Source organism: Hypanus sabinus, chromosome 1 (assembly GCF_030144855.1).
Source record: "Hypanus sabinus isolate sHypSab1 chromosome 1, sHypSab1.hap1, whole genome shotgun sequence".
NCBI lineage: Eukaryota > Metazoa > Chordata > Chondrichthyes > Myliobatiformes > Dasyatidae > Hypanus > Hypanus sabinus.
This window is the reverse complement of record NC_082706.1, coordinates 172,137,372-172,155,302: the sequence shown is the minus strand read 5'-3', so window position 1 is coordinate 172,155,302 and position 17,931 is coordinate 172,137,372. Positions and strand designations below refer to the sequence as shown.

The window sequence follows — 17,931 nt, the reverse complement described above, 5'->3', positions numbered from 1 at the left end:
CAGCGAACGGCATTGACTTCCTCTGAGCTTAACTCTAGGGAGCCTGGGCTTTGTCCTGGTCACAAATTTTACACCTAAAGTAGAGCTCATAGGCTTTCTTAATGAGTCATGCTCCATCTTGAGATTTAAGTGTATACTTGCCACAAAGATAACAGAAAGTATGCAACACACATAAAATGCTGGTGGAACGCAGCAGGCCAGGCAGCATCTATAGGGAGAAGCACAGACGACATTTCGGGCCAAGACCCTTCGTCAGGACTAACTTACTATCTTTCCTTTCAGTTAGTCCTGACGAAGGTCTCGGCCCGAAACGTCGACAGTGCTTCTCCCTATAGATGCTGCCTGGCTTACTGAGTTCCACCAGCATTTTGTGTGTGTTTGAATTTCCAGCATCTGCAGATTTCCTCGTGTTAATAGGAAGTATCTCAGCTATTGCAACATTGGCCAGACATTCTTCTGTCACAACTACTCCTAAAATACAATACTTTATTATAATGAGCACACACAATATGCTATGCCCATAGAGCATGAGCATCAACATGATCACAAACCAACATGTAAATGCAGTGTGTGTGTGTGTGTGTGTGTGTGTGCGCGCGCGCACGCGCACAAGAGAGATGTTTTTATAGCCTTTCTAAAACCTGCCCCACTATGCAGCATCTGCCCTGCCTAAGCATGCCCAGACATGCCTGGACAAGATAGAAAACTTTTTCAGCTTACATTGTGGGCAACATTTCAGTTTACTTGGAATTAAGAATTGAAATAATACAGGATTTTGTTTTTAAATGGTGCGTGATAGGGAAATTTCATGATCAGCAGCCCCAAATCCTTAAGATACACTCCAGAAGTATTCAGGAAGCAAAATCTTTCTTTGTTGTCCAGTGTTATTTGCTCGAGTGGAAGCTCATTGCACTTTTCCAAGAAACTGCCTAAAGAAGAATAAAAACATCACTTTTCTGAGGAAGTAAACTGGGGAAAATATATTTTAAATACTTGGTTCATAAGAGGAAATGTTTAAAAATAATACAAGAACAAAAGGAAATTTTAAGCAAGTTTTTTTTTAATCTACAATGAGTCGGTGGAGAAATATGGCTAGCAGTATCAGTGGATGCATACTTCTACCTAATGTTGAAGCAGATATTTATTTTCCAAGAGTTCTGCAAGAGGAACAGGGGAAATTGACATTCCTTTGTGAGCCGATATCGGCACCACAGGCCAAATGAGTTGGTTCTGTGCCATAAAATGAAATGAGCCTATAAATACCCACATTAAGTAAAATAGACCACTAACTGCTGCAAAATCAGCTGAAGAGAGGAAAGTAATTAATGATGTCTACAGTAGGCTGAGAAACATAAGGCCTTAGAATGCAACTCCAAATGTTTTTAACACGTTTCATTCATGTCCAACAAAAGAATAGTTGAAAATTTTCAGTAAAAAAACAAATGCGATACAAATTGAAAAGAAATAATAGGTGCCCAATTTCAAAGTGTTGAACTAGAAAAGTTAATTGCATACAAATGATAATGGATCCAATTAGATCAACAAATCAATTCAGAATGCAGGCTAAAACTGGCCATCATTTTAAGACAGACAATAGGAGTAAAAAATTTAAAGTTGATTTATTATGTTAAAATTGACATGCACTGACCAGAAAGTTAGATAAAAATGCAAGCAGTTAAGCAAAACTTTAAAAAATTCTCATTGCCATTCAACAAGTGATTTTAAAACACAAGTCTGGTCAAAAGAGAAATTTCACGTAATTCAATGGCAACATAAATAATATAAAACAGGACAGTAATAGTTCCTAAAGGTGCATTATGATTACAGAACATAAATGGTTTTTTGAATGACGTAAGCACTTGTAAATGGGATATACACTTCACACTAAAGAGTGGAAGAGACGTGGTAATATTGAGTAGGTTGATGGTGAACTCCCAATGCCGTGGCTCAGACTTAAGTTGCTCTTTTTTTATAAAAAGGCTTGTAGGGATGGCTTTAGGGGACAGAAATTAGGGAGAGCTAGAGCTCAGGGTCAGGAATGAAGAGTCAGGATCAGGTACCAGTGTTCAGGTAGAGGTCAGAACACTCTCCAGTTGAAGGTCATCAATCCCAGGGGTCAGCTCAACAGATGCAGTGAAGATCAGCAAACCCCAGGTTATCAAGTTCCAAGTCAGAGGTCCTCGTGGCCTGCAGTTAAAAGGGCCAGTAACCCCGCCATGTCACTGGGTCAAATGTCCGTGCGAGACTTGAAGAGGAGGCCCAAAAGCCAAACAAAGCAGTGATCAGCGAGTCCTGGGATTCTGAGGGCCAGCAAAATCAAAAGGGCAAAGCTGAAGGTTGAAGCCTGAATGTCAAAGACCAAAGATGGGAAGTCCAGAGGCCAAGGTCCAAAGGTCAAGCTCCTGGGTCGGCTTGCCCAGAGGTCAGAGGCCAGATGTCTGCAAGTCCAGGGTCAAGGGTTGGAGTTCCTGCGGTGGCCTGTCCTGGGATTCATTGGGTCTGTCTGTCTGGGAAAAGTACTTCCTTAGCTATTGTCTTGATTGGTTTTGTTGTTCCGCTGAACACTGAGGGCATGCTAGGCTGGCACCGGAATGTGTGGCGACATTTGTGGGCTGCTCTCAGTACATCCTTGGGTGTGTTGGTTGTTAACATAAATGATGCACTTCACCGGAGGTTTCAATGTACATGTGATAAATAAATCTGAATATCAACCAGCAGCTGGTGTGTGAAGGGGGGAAAGAGGGAATGCGGGTGGGGGGGATAGGTAGAGCAGTAAATGGCTGAAGAACAAGGAATCTAATAGGAGGGGACAGTGGTCCATGGAAGAAAGGGAAGGGGGTGGGGAACCAGAAGGAGGTTATAGACAGGCCAGAAGGATTGAGAGGGTAACCCGAACCAAAGAGAAGAACAGGAGGGGTAGGAATTATCAGAAAGTACAGAAATTTATGTTTTTGCCATCCAGTTGGAGACTACTCGGGCAGAATATGAGGTGTTGCTCCTCCAGCCTGCATTTGACCTTCTCTCCTCATGGCAGAAGAGTAGTTATTTTATTTATTTCAAGTTTCCCTTGGGTTTTCAACCACAAGCATCTCCAATGTACCAGTTTTACAGTAGTTTGTGTAACAGAAAATTGCCCTCCATAATTCACAAATCACTACCAAAACACTGGAGAAGCAGGTTAAAAATTAATTCTCAAAAGGAATTTATGTGAGAAAACTGAAAGACAGCAGTTTTTGTTAGTACAGTAATTCCCATTATTAAGCTATCGGTTAATCAGGGCAGCTGATTATTTGGGACAATTTTTAAAGAAAAAATCGTAATCAGAATTATTATCACCTGCATGTGATGTGAAATTTGTTAACCTGGCAGCAGCAGTACAATGCAATACAAGATATAAAAGAAAAAAACAAAAAATAATAAAATCAATTACAGCATACATATATTGAATAGATTAAAAACAGTGCAAAAAACAGAAATACTATATAGTAAAAAAGTGAGGTAATGTTCTCAGGTTCAATGTCCATTTAGGGATCGGATGGCAGAGGGGAAGAAGCTGTTCCTGAATCGCTGAGTGTGTGCCTTCAGGCTTCTGTACCTCCTCCCTGATGGTAACAGTGAGAAAAGGGCATGTCCTGGGAGCTGGAGGTCCTTAATGATGGACGCTGACTCTCTGAGACACCGTTCCCTGAAGATGTCCTGGATACTTTGTAGGCTAATGCCCAAGATGGGGCCTATTAAGTTTACAACCCTCTGCAGCTTCTTTTGGCCCTGTGCAGTAGCCCTTCCGTACCAGAAAGTGAAGCAGCCTGTCAGAATGCTCTCCATGGTACATCTATAGAAGGTTTTGAGTGCTAATTGACACTATGCCGCTTAACTGAAGGAGGGAACTGTTACAGAACAGCTTTAAGTAGTGTCAGTTGCATGTTTGTGCAATCTTTGTCACTTTTAATAAACTCTGTCACTAATCAGTGAACTCCAATAAACTCTAAAACCTGGGCCTCAGTACCCCCTTGTGCAATTAGATCCTGGTACCAAACTAGTAGACCTCAATCAGTACAGATTGGCAAAAACATCTCCACAATCTCCACCAGCACAGGAGCACCACAGGAATTTGTACTTGGGCCCCACTCTACTCGCTTTACACCTGTGACTGTGTGGCTAATGCTGATGACACTACTGCATCAAAGGGGGTGATGAATCAGCATACATCAGAAAGACTGAAAACTTGGCCGACAACTGCCTTTCACACAATGTCAGCAAGCCTAACGAACTTCAGGAGATACAAACCAGAGATTCTGGAGAGAAAAAAAAGCTGAGGAGTACTTCATCCCTCCTTCTTCAGGTTTCACCTTGTGTTTCTCTCTCCCCTCCCCCAACTTTTAAATTTACTCCTCAGCTTTTTTATCCCTCAAGTCCTCCCAAAGGGTTTCTACCCAAAATGTCGACTGTACTCTTTTCCATAGATGCTGCCTGGCCTACTGAGTTTCTCCAGCATTGCCTGGTCCTAATGTGTCCCAATTCACCAGGATCCATCAAAGTTCTGCTTTACGGGAAGATCAAGATAGGAATGGTTTTCTGCAAACAGAATTCCTCCATAACGTGGGGGTATACTATAATGAAACACTTTAGGAAAGTATGTGATTATATCAAAAATGTGGCAGCTATTGACATGCAAACTCCTACGTGATAATGATCTGGTAATCTGCTTTGGTGATGCTGGTTGAGAGATAAACATTGGCCAGGATATTAGAGATAACTCCCTCACACTGCTTTTAAACAAGTGGCTTGTAATAGCCATTGAAAATAACAAAGCCTTATTTTAACATCCAAGCTGCAAAATAGGATATCTGATAGTGTAACATTTCCCTCAGGTTGCTACCCTCAAAATCTCTCTCAAACCCACAAACAAGAAGCAAAGTTTCTCTACACAGTAACAAAGGGCACAATGAGTAGAGATTAATTTAAAACAAAATGATCTGCCTAATGTGCTTAAACTCATAGGATATCATATTTTTTTCAGAAAAAGATTAATTTTGTATATGTTACAAAACTTACATTTGCAAAAACTGTTTTGTAACTTCTTAAAAACAATACCATGACTGCGATATTAAACACACTGGAGACAAAGTTAATTTATCTAAATGAGATTTGGTAAAATACTGATAGATGTGTCTTAGATTTTTTGTATGCATTCTATTCATGTTACTGATCTGCAAATAAAGGAATAACAATATCTAAGCTTTGCTGAAGACGTCAAATATGATGTGTGGAAACCACAGCAAAGAATATTGGAGTTTAGAAAGTTTACTGGAAGTGGAGAAAGGTAGCAGGTGGTAGAGGCACCCACACAAAATGTTGGAGGAACTCAGCATGCCAGTCAGCGCCTATGGAAAAAAATACAGTTGATGCTTTGGGCCAAAACCCTTCGGCAGTCCTTTTTTGTGTATGTTGCCCAGTTTTCCAGCATCTCCAGATTTTCTCTTGTTTGTGAGATGGTAGAGTCAAGTTACCAGGGCAAAAAGATAAAGACAATTCCTGAATAGCAAAACCTTTAAAACAGTAGTGAAAAAGTGAATTACGAATATAGTTACTGAGAAATTAACAAAAGAAAAGACAATGTTCATTTCACAGTTACAGGCATCACCCATGGTACAGGGATGGGGCAGGAGGGGAGAGAGAATTATGAACCTAGAAAATAGTCAGCATAGCGATCTTCCGCGATGCAAATCCACATCATCTGTGAATGTATCAAGAAACAAGCTGGAAATATTTACATTCCACCATCCCCCCCATTACATCTCTGACAAAAATTTTTGCAAGAGTGCATTTTATCTGCAGTTTTTTTGGATAGCTATTTATGAATTCTGGAAGGGCAACTTTCCTTTACCAAAACTGCCACAACACAGAGGTCTTCTGGAAAATACAGTCGGGGCAATGTTGCCAGAAAAGAACAAAAGTGGCATGGCACAGATTCCACAAAATGATAGCAGTATGATGAGTTATAGAATATCTAACAGCTCTCCCAGGACTACCACAAAAAAATGAAGAGGAAAATTCAGGTCTTTTCATTGGGAGTTATTAGACCATTAAGTGATCCAACATAAAAAGATATTTAAGATCAAGAAAATAATTTGTGCAAATGGTTTGGATACAGACCCTTCAGCTCCACAAATCCTTATCGACCATAGTACAGATCCAGCTAATTCTAATTTCCTGCTCTTGGTCTATATCCCACTAAGCACCCACTCAAAGTACTTCTGAAATGATACCATTATACCTGCCTCAGCCACTTCCTCTGGCAGCTCATTCCACAGACTCACTACCCTCTGTGAAAAAGTTACCCCTCAGGTCCCTTTTAAATCTCCCCCCTCATATCCAAACCTCCATCCCTTGTTTTGAACTCCCTCATCCTGGGGAGAAGACCATTACCATCCACTTACCTATGCCTCTCGTAATTTTAAGCATTTCTATAAGGTCGTCTCTCATTCCCCTATGCTCCAAGGAATAGAGGCCTGGCCTAGCCTGGTCCACCTCTCCCTATAGCTCAGGCCTTTAGGCTTGGCAACATCCTCATAAATCCTCTATTCACTCTTGCCAAATTTAACCACATCTCTTCTACAACAGGATGACATAAACTGTACAAGTGCAGCCTCACCAATGACTTGTATATCAGCAACGTGATGTCCCAGTTCCTATACTGAATACCCTGACTGACGAAAGCCAGCATGCCCACACTTTGTCACCACCCTGTCCAGCTGTGACACCAGTTTCTATGCACATGTGCTCCCGAATCCCTCTGTTCCATTTACACTAATTCCCTACCCATTCATCGTCCAAGTCCTATGCTGGTTTGATTTTCCAAAATACATCATCTCACACTATCTATACTAAAATCCATTGGCCACTCTTCAGCCCACTTCCCTAACTAATCAAAAAACCAATTCCATAATCACTAGCACTCCTAATGTTGTGCGATTCACAAACTTACAGATTAACATAGACACAGTATAATTATGCAAATGTCCTAGTATTGTTTAAATATACAGAAAATCATGGTGTACATCATGGAGTGGATAGCCCAAGCTGAGGAACTAGTGCCAAGGAACAGATGTAAAAAACTGCATGCCTCTCTTTGTGAGAGAGAGAAGCGATTCGATATCAACCACTGGGCTGCAGACCGGCACTGGACCGCAAAGCATGTGCCACCAGGCCGCAAGGAAACAATATGATTTGTCGATATGGAACGATATGAGTCAGCTGCCCTTTCCACATGCCCACTGCTGAACTTGAACACAAGTGAGGTCATTACGCATGCAAAGTCAGTTGCCTAAACGCAGTGACATCCCTGCGCCAGGGGTCACTGGTTGGCCTCGGGTAACCGGCCGCCTCGCATGGCCGGCGGGAAGTGCTGTTGCATCCGGCCTGAAGCGCGGACAGATGGGCGCCGTCTCTAAACCTGTTTACCACACCAAATGTTTGTGGGGAACCCGGTGCTAATATATTCGCAGACGACCTAATTCGGGCTCAGGGCTTCATTAAGTAGCACAGCAGATACCTCGCCGTGATCTACTTAAAGTCATCCCTCGAGCCAAACTTTTGCTGGCTGATACATCCTACCTACTTACAAGGGGGGCGGGCACACGCCCTGTCGCACTGCTTCGCTCAGTCACTCTCTCCGGACTGCGACCGCTGCGGCGCCGGTACGGGGACCTCCGGCCCTTACCTTGTCCTCTCACTGGGGTGCTGCAATGCTTTAATATGTTCATAGGAGGAAAATACGTGCTGTGTGTTTAATATCTAAACATTACTTAAAATGTTATGATGTTATTGACTTATAACTGAGTTATAATTGACTTATCACTATGTTCATGTGAGGAAAATATACACTGGGTGTTTAATATTAAGTTCATTAGATAAACCCTTTTAGAAACAAAATTGAGTGTATTAGCCATTCATAAGTGACTTATAGTTGACTTATCATGTATATTCAGGTTGAGATTAACACTCACACCCTCCCCCCCAATCGGCTGGTCCGCAAGAATATTGTCAATATTAAACTGGTCCGCAGTGCGAGAAAGGTTGGTGACCCCTGAACTACTAGGTTAGAAGTCTTAAATATTAAGGTCACAAAACCTTCACAATTCATTGCCAGTTAGACTAAAATTAGAGAAATGTGAACAATCTACCCACAAACTACAGGACATTCAAGGCATACATGGATGGCATGGTACAGTGGTAACAGCAAAGAGAAACTCCCTTTCCACAGTCTGCCTAACCATCAAATTTATTGATCTGCCTGAAACACCGGTTGCAATGTGTATTAGAAAGTTAATGCCTTCCTTAACACCTACTTTGGGAATTTGGCTGACAATCAACAACTGATAATTATATCACATCACAAAGCAGATTTAGTAAATTTGAATTTGAGTCGATGGATTAATCATGTACACCAATATTACACTGGCTGGAATTTTTTTTAGCCGACGATGACAAATTATTTTTCTATCATGCTCATGTTCACGTATTTATGTGCCTATACTTGGCCTCCTGTTAAATAAGCAATTTAAGAGAAGCTAACAGTCAGCAGCAATCAGTCAGCAGCAATAGTACACACTCAGTCACTGATCATCAGAATGTTCCTTCATGCTTGTTATTCTTCCAGTCATATCTCTTGTCACAGCTCGGCTGTTAGCAATTGTTGCTAAGCAGAAGTGAAATGCCTTCCCATGGAGCACAAAGGAAGGGGGAGGGGAGTCTTGTAGGAATAGATGGCCAGATTTAGCTGATTTCTTCAAAACTATGGAGTGAAACTGTCTGCAATGGCAAGAGGTTCCGTATACAGAGGAAGATACTTTGCAAAAGAACAAGGAGAGAAGAGGAGCAGAAAAGTATTTCAGTCTGCTGTTACCTGGCATAAACTCATGTATAGCTGAAAATTTAAAAATTCAGGGTTAAGTGCCATCTTTCTGTGTTGCAGGGGGACTCAAATGATTACGACCAAAGTGCCGTCCGCACTTCTATAACGGGCTATATGGCTACATTTGTGCTGTGGGAAACTCTACACAGATTCAAATGTGTAACTTTTTCCACTCTCTTTGCTCATTGCAAGCTGAAGGCTAAATTTCATGGCAGTTGCAGGTTTAAAAAGAATTCAGAATCACTCTCTCTCCTTTTCTTCACCAAATTAGATGAAAGATTTTATCTACTATGTTTGATCCAGGAAATGTCATGTACAATTGTTCATTCAATGCCAAAAAAAAAGCGAAACAAAGAACAGATAACATGAGAGAAAAAAAATTTCTTTTTAAAAATTGAAATGAAAGAATCCCACAGATGTAAAAAAGAATTATTTTCATTGTCTACAAATGAAGCAACTAATATGACATCAATATTAAACTATTTTCTAGCAGCTGAACCAGAGGCTACATCTTTGCTTGAAAACCTTATTTAAATATTTTTCACCAAGTTGCAACTCACTTCACACACATGACCTGTGGAAGTGGAGCTAATCCTCAGAACTAATGGGAAACTGTTCAGACAAAAGCATTTGCACTCCAGAAACTGGACTGTGCAAACCTCGGTATGCAGGCTACAACTGTGTTTGCATACACATGGACATGAACTCCAAGCCAACGTCAACTCGTTCACTGCAAATTGAAATTAAAGTCAGCACCTACAAGGGCAGAAGGTCCTCCAAAAATCTGCCTCTGCTGTACCACACTGCCCTCTGATAACAATGGACAAGACTTTGGAAACACGACCCACTTCCAAACCTCTGGAGCCATATTTCAGCAAAGGTGATGATTAATGAAGATGATGACAACCTGCATCACTGTGTCAGTACAGCCTATGGAATGCAGAGGAGAAGGTATCTGAAAATCAAAACCACAGACCTAGGACAGAGTTCATGGTTTGTCAGCGAGCAACAATTGTTGCCCTCCCTTGTAGATGCTTACAAGACCCGAACTACCTACCGTAGCTACTTCAAGCTACTTGAAATATACAGTCAAAATATTCTCTATATATAAAAAAGATCAAGACTTACTGACAGCTAACCAAGTCAACGGCAATGTATTTTCCCCTGGCCGACAGCCTCCAGTTACACAGGACCATCCATATTACTTGATCCAAGTATTCTGAAATAGATGCTCCATTCCAAGTTCTGCCACTGAGGGAGATTTCCATGAGGAGACAGGAAAAAATTCAAGTACATGCACAAAGGCTGTTTGAAAAAAAAAGTTGTAACACCGCCTCTGGGAATCCATGACCACTTGAGATGAAGGTAGCATCTGAGAATCTCAGGTCCTGCACTGGAGACATAAAGAAGCCCTCACAAACTCCATATCTATGCAGCACATCAATACACTTCTTGCCCAATCTGTGGTTTCCACATTGCGTTGTGAAATGACTAAGGCCATATATCTGCAGTGGAAGAAAAGTCTAATCTTCTGGAGAAAGCAACTGAGACAGTAACCTCCTGACTTCAGTGTGTATACGTACACCTGCTAGAAGCTGCTCTCCAATATGGATTTGCACAGCACCATTTCCACAAAAAAGTGCTACTTTCTCAATAACATTCTGGCCGTGCTTAAATAAAAGTACACCGGATTGGGTCATTGCCTAATCGGGGCAGCCACTTATTTGGGACAACACTTAAAAAACAAGAACTAATTGATAAAATAGCCAGATTGTCCTTTGTTTATTTGGAACACTGCACTTAATTGGGGCAGGAGACTGTTGCTAAACAATTTCTAACTCGCGTCAGTCACATGCACTCGTCCAGCCGAAGGGTCTCAGCCCTAAACGTTGACTGTGCTCTTTTCCATAAATGCTGCCTGCCCTGCTGAGCTCCTCCAGCATTTTGTGTGTGTTGCTCAGATTTCCAGTATCTGCAGATCCTCTCGTTTGAGTTTTTTAAATTAGCGTCAGTTACATATATGCTTGTTGCAGGAAGGCAATGAATGTAGTGCATTATCTGCACTATGTGTCTGCACTGGTTTTGTTCATTTACAGTCAAAAGAACATGGCCAATGTATACTGTATGAATTCCTCTGTGAATAACTATTGGAACTAATACAGTTCTATAGTATGTGATAATATTAGTAGTGTTCTAATTTGTTCTGTATTTCATTTAAATAGATAATTTGTTACTCAGTTAAATCTTTTTTTTTAAACTACTTCCAGGGAAGTTCAACTAATTGGGGCAGTAACTAATGGACCAAAATGTGTCCTAATTAACCAGAATCCACCTGCTAGATTTTATATTCACAGTTCAGTTACATAACCTCCTTGTTACTACACCTTGGTAAATGAACAAAATTTATTTAATCTCTTGTTGCTGACCTGTGATATTCCACAGGGGAAAAAAAAACAAACTTGCAATGTTACATCAATCTTTACTCCATCTAGCTCAGGGATGGCCAACTATGGCATGGGCGCCAAAAGTGATTCATTGCACCCCTGTGATAATAATAAAAGTAAGCCTACTCATGTAAAAAGTATTAACCAAAAACCGATTTGTAGAAAAAAAATCTATAACAGGAATTCAAATAGCTTAGAGCTAGAAATGGGTTTTACTGAGAATGAATCTAAAACTTAGCAATTATTTTTTGCTATTTTATTATTTCATGCACATCTTTTGGCTAATGTTAACTCCTTTCACATTAATTTGTTTTCAATTTTAAAAAATGTTCAATGAGTCAAACAAGGAAAGAAGGTCTTTGTTCTGCAGTCGCTCCATAACTGTTCAATACACATTTGATACATTGCAGGTTCTTGCCGGTCAGTTTACAATTGACTCTCAAGTGCTACGGAGTTGTGCTTTGTTCATCCTTTGTGAACATTTGCAGTTTTGTACTTTCTTGAAAATTAAGCCTTGGTTTTACAATTACCCATCACAGAGCAAAAGAAAATGAGCGAAGGAAAAGCAGGAAGTGAGAGTAAGCATGAATTCAATGAACAGTGGGAAAATGAGTTCTTTAACACGGGTCCATCAGGAAAACCGTTGTGCATTGTACGTGAAAACACTTTCTCACATAATAGAAGACATGACCTTAATAGACACTATAAACCACAACATCAGACTGAAATAGAAGGAAAACAAGCTAGTGCTTGGGTCTGAGTTACGGAAAGAGTATGTGATTAATAAAAAGGAAGAAATCATAAGACGACAAAATATATTTGTCAAAAGTCTCATTAAGGTATGTTTATCTTGTTTTTATACTAAATCAATATATCATGTAAAAATGCTAAACATGTCTATATTAACATATTTTTACAAGAATTGAATGGGGGTACAAGAGTTGTATGGCACATCTGAACTCGTGTGTGAAAAAAAGTGACGCATAGAACGTAAGAGGTTGGCCACCTCTGATCCAGCTCAATCATGGCAAGAAAATGAATGGAGCACAAGGCTGAAACAGACATACATCTGGTTATTAGAACCCCGAAGTATCACAGCCATGAATTCTGGGAAAGCACCGAGAAACTACTCTAGCTATTTCTGGGACAGTAGTCAGTACTTGAGATGTTTTACTTCCCATATTCTCAAAAATGTATGTGTTAAAAACTATCCAGTTTTATGACTTATACAATACCAGCCTGTCTTATAAGCTAACACGAGAGGGCACAGTTTTAAGGTGCTCAGAAGTAGGTACAGAGGGGATGTCGGGGGCAGGTTTTTCTACGCAGAGAGTGGCGAGTGCGTGGAATGGGCTGCCAGTGACAGTGGTACAATAGGGTTTTTAAAGAGACTCTTGATTAGGTACATGGAGTTCAGAAAAATAGAGGGTTAAGGGTAACCGTAGGTAATTTCTAAAGTACATGTTCAGCATGGCATTGTGGGCCGAAGGGCCTGTATTGTGTTGCAGGTTTTCCATGTTTCTAAGCATGCATCTACTGGAATTGTTTCAGACATGCTCGAAATAACATTAAGTTCAACCATAACTACACTGGGTCATATTAGCATTGTTGTGTGTTTACTACATGCTTACAAAATATTCAAGAAAAATTATAAGCAGCTTCATATCACTGATGCAAAATGACATTCTGACAGGCATCCTTAGTATCTTTAAATGCCTGCTGCACCTTAGTTAATTATATAATATTTTAGTAGCAGCCAACAACAACAAAAGGGAAAGCCAAACCATGATGTGCATCGGCATGAAAAACACATTCCAAATCTAGTCAATGCTTAATTGAAATTAAATAAATGACAGCCTCACACATGGGTTATTTTTACATATGCATGATGATGAGTTTAAAAGAAGCAAAAACCTTTCTAAGAACCATATGCCAAACAAAAGGCATCAACAATTATGACACTATAGTCTGGAAAAACAGAATTAGAATCAGAATCAGGTTTAATATCACCGGCATGTCATGGAATTTTGTTCTGCAGCAGCAGTACATTGCAATACATAAGAAAAACTGACATATAAATTGTTGAATTAAATTAGTGTCAAAAAAAAAGGTAGTGAAGTAGTGTTTAATGGTCTAATGTCCATTCAGAAATCTGATGGCAGAGGGGAAGAAGCTATTCCTGATTTTTGCAGTGTGCTCCTTCACACTCCTGTAACTCACCCCTGATGAGGAGGCATGACCTGGTGATGCGGGTCCTTAATGATGGATGCTGCTTTAATGAGGCATTGCTCCTTGATGGTGTCCGAGAAGCTAGGGAGACTAGTGCCCATGATGGTTCTGGTCTACAGCTTCTTTCAATCCTGTGTAGTGTGATCCCATTCCTCCCTCCCCCATACCAGACGGTGATGCAGCCAGTTAAAATGCTCTCCATAGTATATCTGTAGAATTTTGCGACTGCTTTGGGCGAGATATCAAATCTCCTCTAACTCCTAATTTAACACAGCTGCTGTTGTGCCTTTGTAACTGCATCATTATGTTGTGCCCAGGTTGGATCCTCAGAGATGCTGACACCTAGCTATTTAAAATTGCTCACTCCTTCCACTTCCAATCCCTTTTTGTGTTCCTGTGCCTTACCCTTTATAAGTCCACAATCAGTTCTTTGGTCTTACTGACATCGAGTGCAAGATCATTGCTGTGGCACCAATCAACTAGCCAATCAATTCAGAGACAAAAGCCATACAATGTTATAAATTGCATTGCTCTTCAGTTTCATTATGTTATACAGTACAGAGACCAATCCCAGGCAGAGCATTTTTACTAAAGTTTCCCCAACATAATTGCATCAAAAAGTTTCAGACGCCAAAATCACTCACAGCAATTTGGGAGCCAATATCAAATTAATTTCTATGGCTTCACACTTGAACTGCAGTTACACTATAATGAACTAAAAACTGGTACTTGCCAGTTACAATGAGCATTATGACAAGCTGAAATTATTTTAAATTGACTATAGTCTGACCCCTTGTGAAGAGCAGTGACAATGAAGCTCTGTATATGTATGTCTTACCATCTGCAGAATTCCCCTCTACAAAAAGCCATCAGTTAATGTTAGGAAACTGCAAAAGAAAGATTTAATCTTAAACATCCCAAAATTATAGAACTGCAGTATCTCTCCAAGTTAAAGCTCTATCATAATTTACATAAACCTTAAACAGAGATAGTTTCCCAGAAGTTTAACATCAGTCAACTTTTATATATTATGTTTTCAAAGTTTTTAAGTTCATTTAATACCAGTGTGTATCCAGGACACAAACCGAAGTTAGTCCTCTTCACAAATGTCCACAAAAACAAAGAAATCCCATAGAACGAAAGAAACAATGAAGCCCTGAAGCCCTTTTGCACATGCAGCAGCAAAAAGCATCAACCCCACTGAATAAGCACACTAGCTGCTTCGGGTCAACCTGAGCTAACAACACAACTGCATCACTGAAGCAACAAAATGTAGCTGACATAGGATGTCATAGGAAAAGAAGGGAACTGCAGCACATAAACAAGGCCTTTGCACTCTTTCACCTGCCATCCTGGGAATTGAACGATACCAAACACAGTGCAGTTACTGACGAACCATCACAATTAATTGCTACCAATTATCTGGCCCAGCACCAGGCATAAGGTGAGGGATCACAAACACCTGTATCAGAATGCAATCCTGATTGAGAAGTTACAGAACCTGGGCCTCTGTACCTCCCTCTGCAATTGGATCCTTGACTTCCTAATCGGAAGACCACAGTTTGTGCAGATTAGTGATAACATACTCCTTGCTGAGGATTAACTCTGACACACCCCAGGAGTGTGTGCTTCACCCACTGCTCTACTCTCTGAGTACACATGACTGTGTGTCTAGGCACAGCTCAAATACCATCTATAAATTTGCTGATAATACAACCACTGTTGGTGGAATCTCAGGTGGTGACAAGAGGGCTTACAGGAATGAGATGTGCCAACTACTGGAGTGGTTCCACAACAACAACCTGGCACTCAACGTCAGTAAGACGAAAGAGCAGGTTGTGGACTTCAGCAAGGGCAAGACGAGGGAGCACATACCAATCCTCAGAGGGATCAGAAGTGGAGAGGGTGAGCAGCTTCAAGTTGCTCAGTGTCAACATCTCTGGGTATCTAACCTGGTCCCAAGATATCGATGTAGTTATAAAGAAGGCAAGACAGCGGCTACACTTGATTTGGAATTTGAAGAGATTGGCATGTCAACAAATACACTCAAAAGCTTCTAAGTTGTACCGTGGAGAGCATTCTGACAGGCTGCATCACTGTCTGGTATGGAGGCGCTACTGCACAGGACTGAAAGAAGCTGCAGAAGGTTGTAAATCTAGTCAGATCTATCTTGGACACAAGCTTACAAAGTACCCAGGACATCTTTAAGAAGCAGTGTCTCAGAAAGGCAGTGTCCATTACTAAGGATGTCCAGCACGCAGGGCATGCCCTTTTCTCACTGTTACTATCAGGTAGGAGGTACAGAAGCCCAAAGGCACACACTCAGCGATTCAGGAACAGTTTCTTCCCCTCTGCCATCCGATTCCTAAATGGACATTGAAGTTTTGGACACTACCTCACTTCTTTTAATATACAGTATTTCTGTTTTTTCACATTTTAAAAAATCTAGTCAATGTACGCAAGTGATTTCCTTGTTTATTTATTATGTTTTATTTTATTTATTATTTTTTCTCTCTCTCTGCTCAATTATGTATTGCACTAAGCTGCTGCTGATAAATTAACAAATTTCACATCACATGCCGGTAATAATAGATGTGAATTCCTGGCCTGCTTTGTTCCTCCAGCATTTTGTGCGTGTTGGTAAGGGAATTCCTAGTCGTGGAAAGTTTGGATAATTACAGTCTCAAAGTCTGGGAGGTGTCACAGATCAATTCAAACATTGGTGTGAATTTAAAACAATGCCACAATCAGTAAAATCATGAATATAAATGAGTCTTTAAGAATCAAAGGCTTTACACAGGATGACAACAAATATATTTGTTTTAAGAATAAGATATTACAGTCTGTTTAAATTCAAAAGCCTTATTACTTGCATGTCAGGAATCCTGGGGTTAATATAGAAAAGGAGACAAAGTCTACAGGAAATACTACTTTTCTAAAACAAGAGGGTATTAGAAGATCTGATGAGATCTAAAATGCTAACCAATCCCCCAAGTCCTAACACAGGGGCACAATTGAGAGCATCCTGACTGGCAGCATCGCTGCCTGGCATGGGAACTGTACTTCCCTCAATTGTAAGACTCTGCAGAGAGTGGCGCGGACAACCCTGCACATCTGTAGATGTGAACTTCCCACTATTCAGAACATTTACAGAGACGGGTGTGTAAAAAGGGCCCGAAGGATCACTGGGGACCCAAGTCACCTCAACCGCAGACTGATCCAGCTGCTACCATCTGGAAACGATACCGCAGCATGAAAGCCCGGATTAACAGGCCCCGGGACAGCTTCTTCCACAAGGCCATGAGAATGATTAATTCATGCTGACACAACCGTACTTCTATGTTATATTGATGGTCCTAATGTACATACCATTTATAAATTATTATAATTGTACATTGCACATTCAGACAGAGACATAATGTAAAAATTTTTACTCATGTATATGAAGGATGCAAGTAATAAATTCAATTCAATTCACACAAGATACTGGAGGAACTCAGGCCACGTAGCCTGTGTAGAGAGCATAAATTGGACTGCTGAAGGGTCCCGGCCCAAAGCGCTGACTCTATTCTTTTCCATAGATCTGCCTGGCCTGCTAAGTTCCTCCAGCATTTTGTATGTGTTGCTTGGATTTCCAGCATCTGCAGATTTTCGCTTGTTTGTAAAATGCTGACCTTGTTTCTTACCACAGTAATGCTACTTGATCTGCTAAACTTTTTAAACATTTTGTGATTTTTGCCTTAAAGAATTACTGCTAGCAATGGTGAAAGAAAAAAATGTTTTCAACATTTGTGGTTGAGAGGATGTCATCACTGGGAGGTGAACTTCCAATAGTTAAAAAGCACAGTATCAAACCTCCATTGCCTCTCCTAATCTTCCAATTGTGAAACCTAATTTCACTGTTTATTTCCCAACAGCAGTTGCCCTGTGGGCCTTGTGATTGCTGTTTGGTTACAAGGTAATCAAAGTTTCCTTATAATTTGATCTGTACACAAGTTAAATGCGGAAACATGCATCTAGTGCATTACAATACCCCACGTTAAAAGTCTATTTATCCCCAGTTGGAACATTATCAAGGGAGACAAATTCTAGCTCCAATGTTTCCATTCATAACATTTCAGCAGTACTTCAGATGCTGAGCAGGAACGGACTCTCTTGGGCTCCAGAAAGTTCCGAGAAAGACCTCATTCCTTAAAAATACAGATAAACTATAGTTTACAATTATTCTTTCTTAGATGAAGTCAAGGGTCACCTTTAAGTAAGAGATTACTTACTGGGCAGGAAGTCCAAATTATTTTGCTCAATATTTGGGAATACAGGCAGTTCCCGGGTTACGTACGA

At 40.5% G+C, this 17,931-nt stretch overlaps 1 protein-coding gene across 13 annotated transcripts in view; it reads right to left on the bottom strand.

Moving 5' to 3' along the window:
• fam110b (family with sequence similarity 110 member B) overlaps positions 1–17,931 on the bottom strand; it is a 165,517-nt gene that overhangs the window by 126,708 nt on the left and 20,878 nt on the right. Inside the window, exon 1 of one of the 13 annotated variants that reach the window (XM_059981441.1) lies at positions 14,429–14,449. The exons of the other annotated variants lie outside the window; for them this stretch is intronic. The gene's annotated coding sequence lies outside the window, so the exon portion shown is untranslated. Of the gene's footprint in view, positions 1–14,428; positions 14,450–17,931 lie in introns of those variants that run through there. 13 annotated transcript variants of the gene reach the window in all.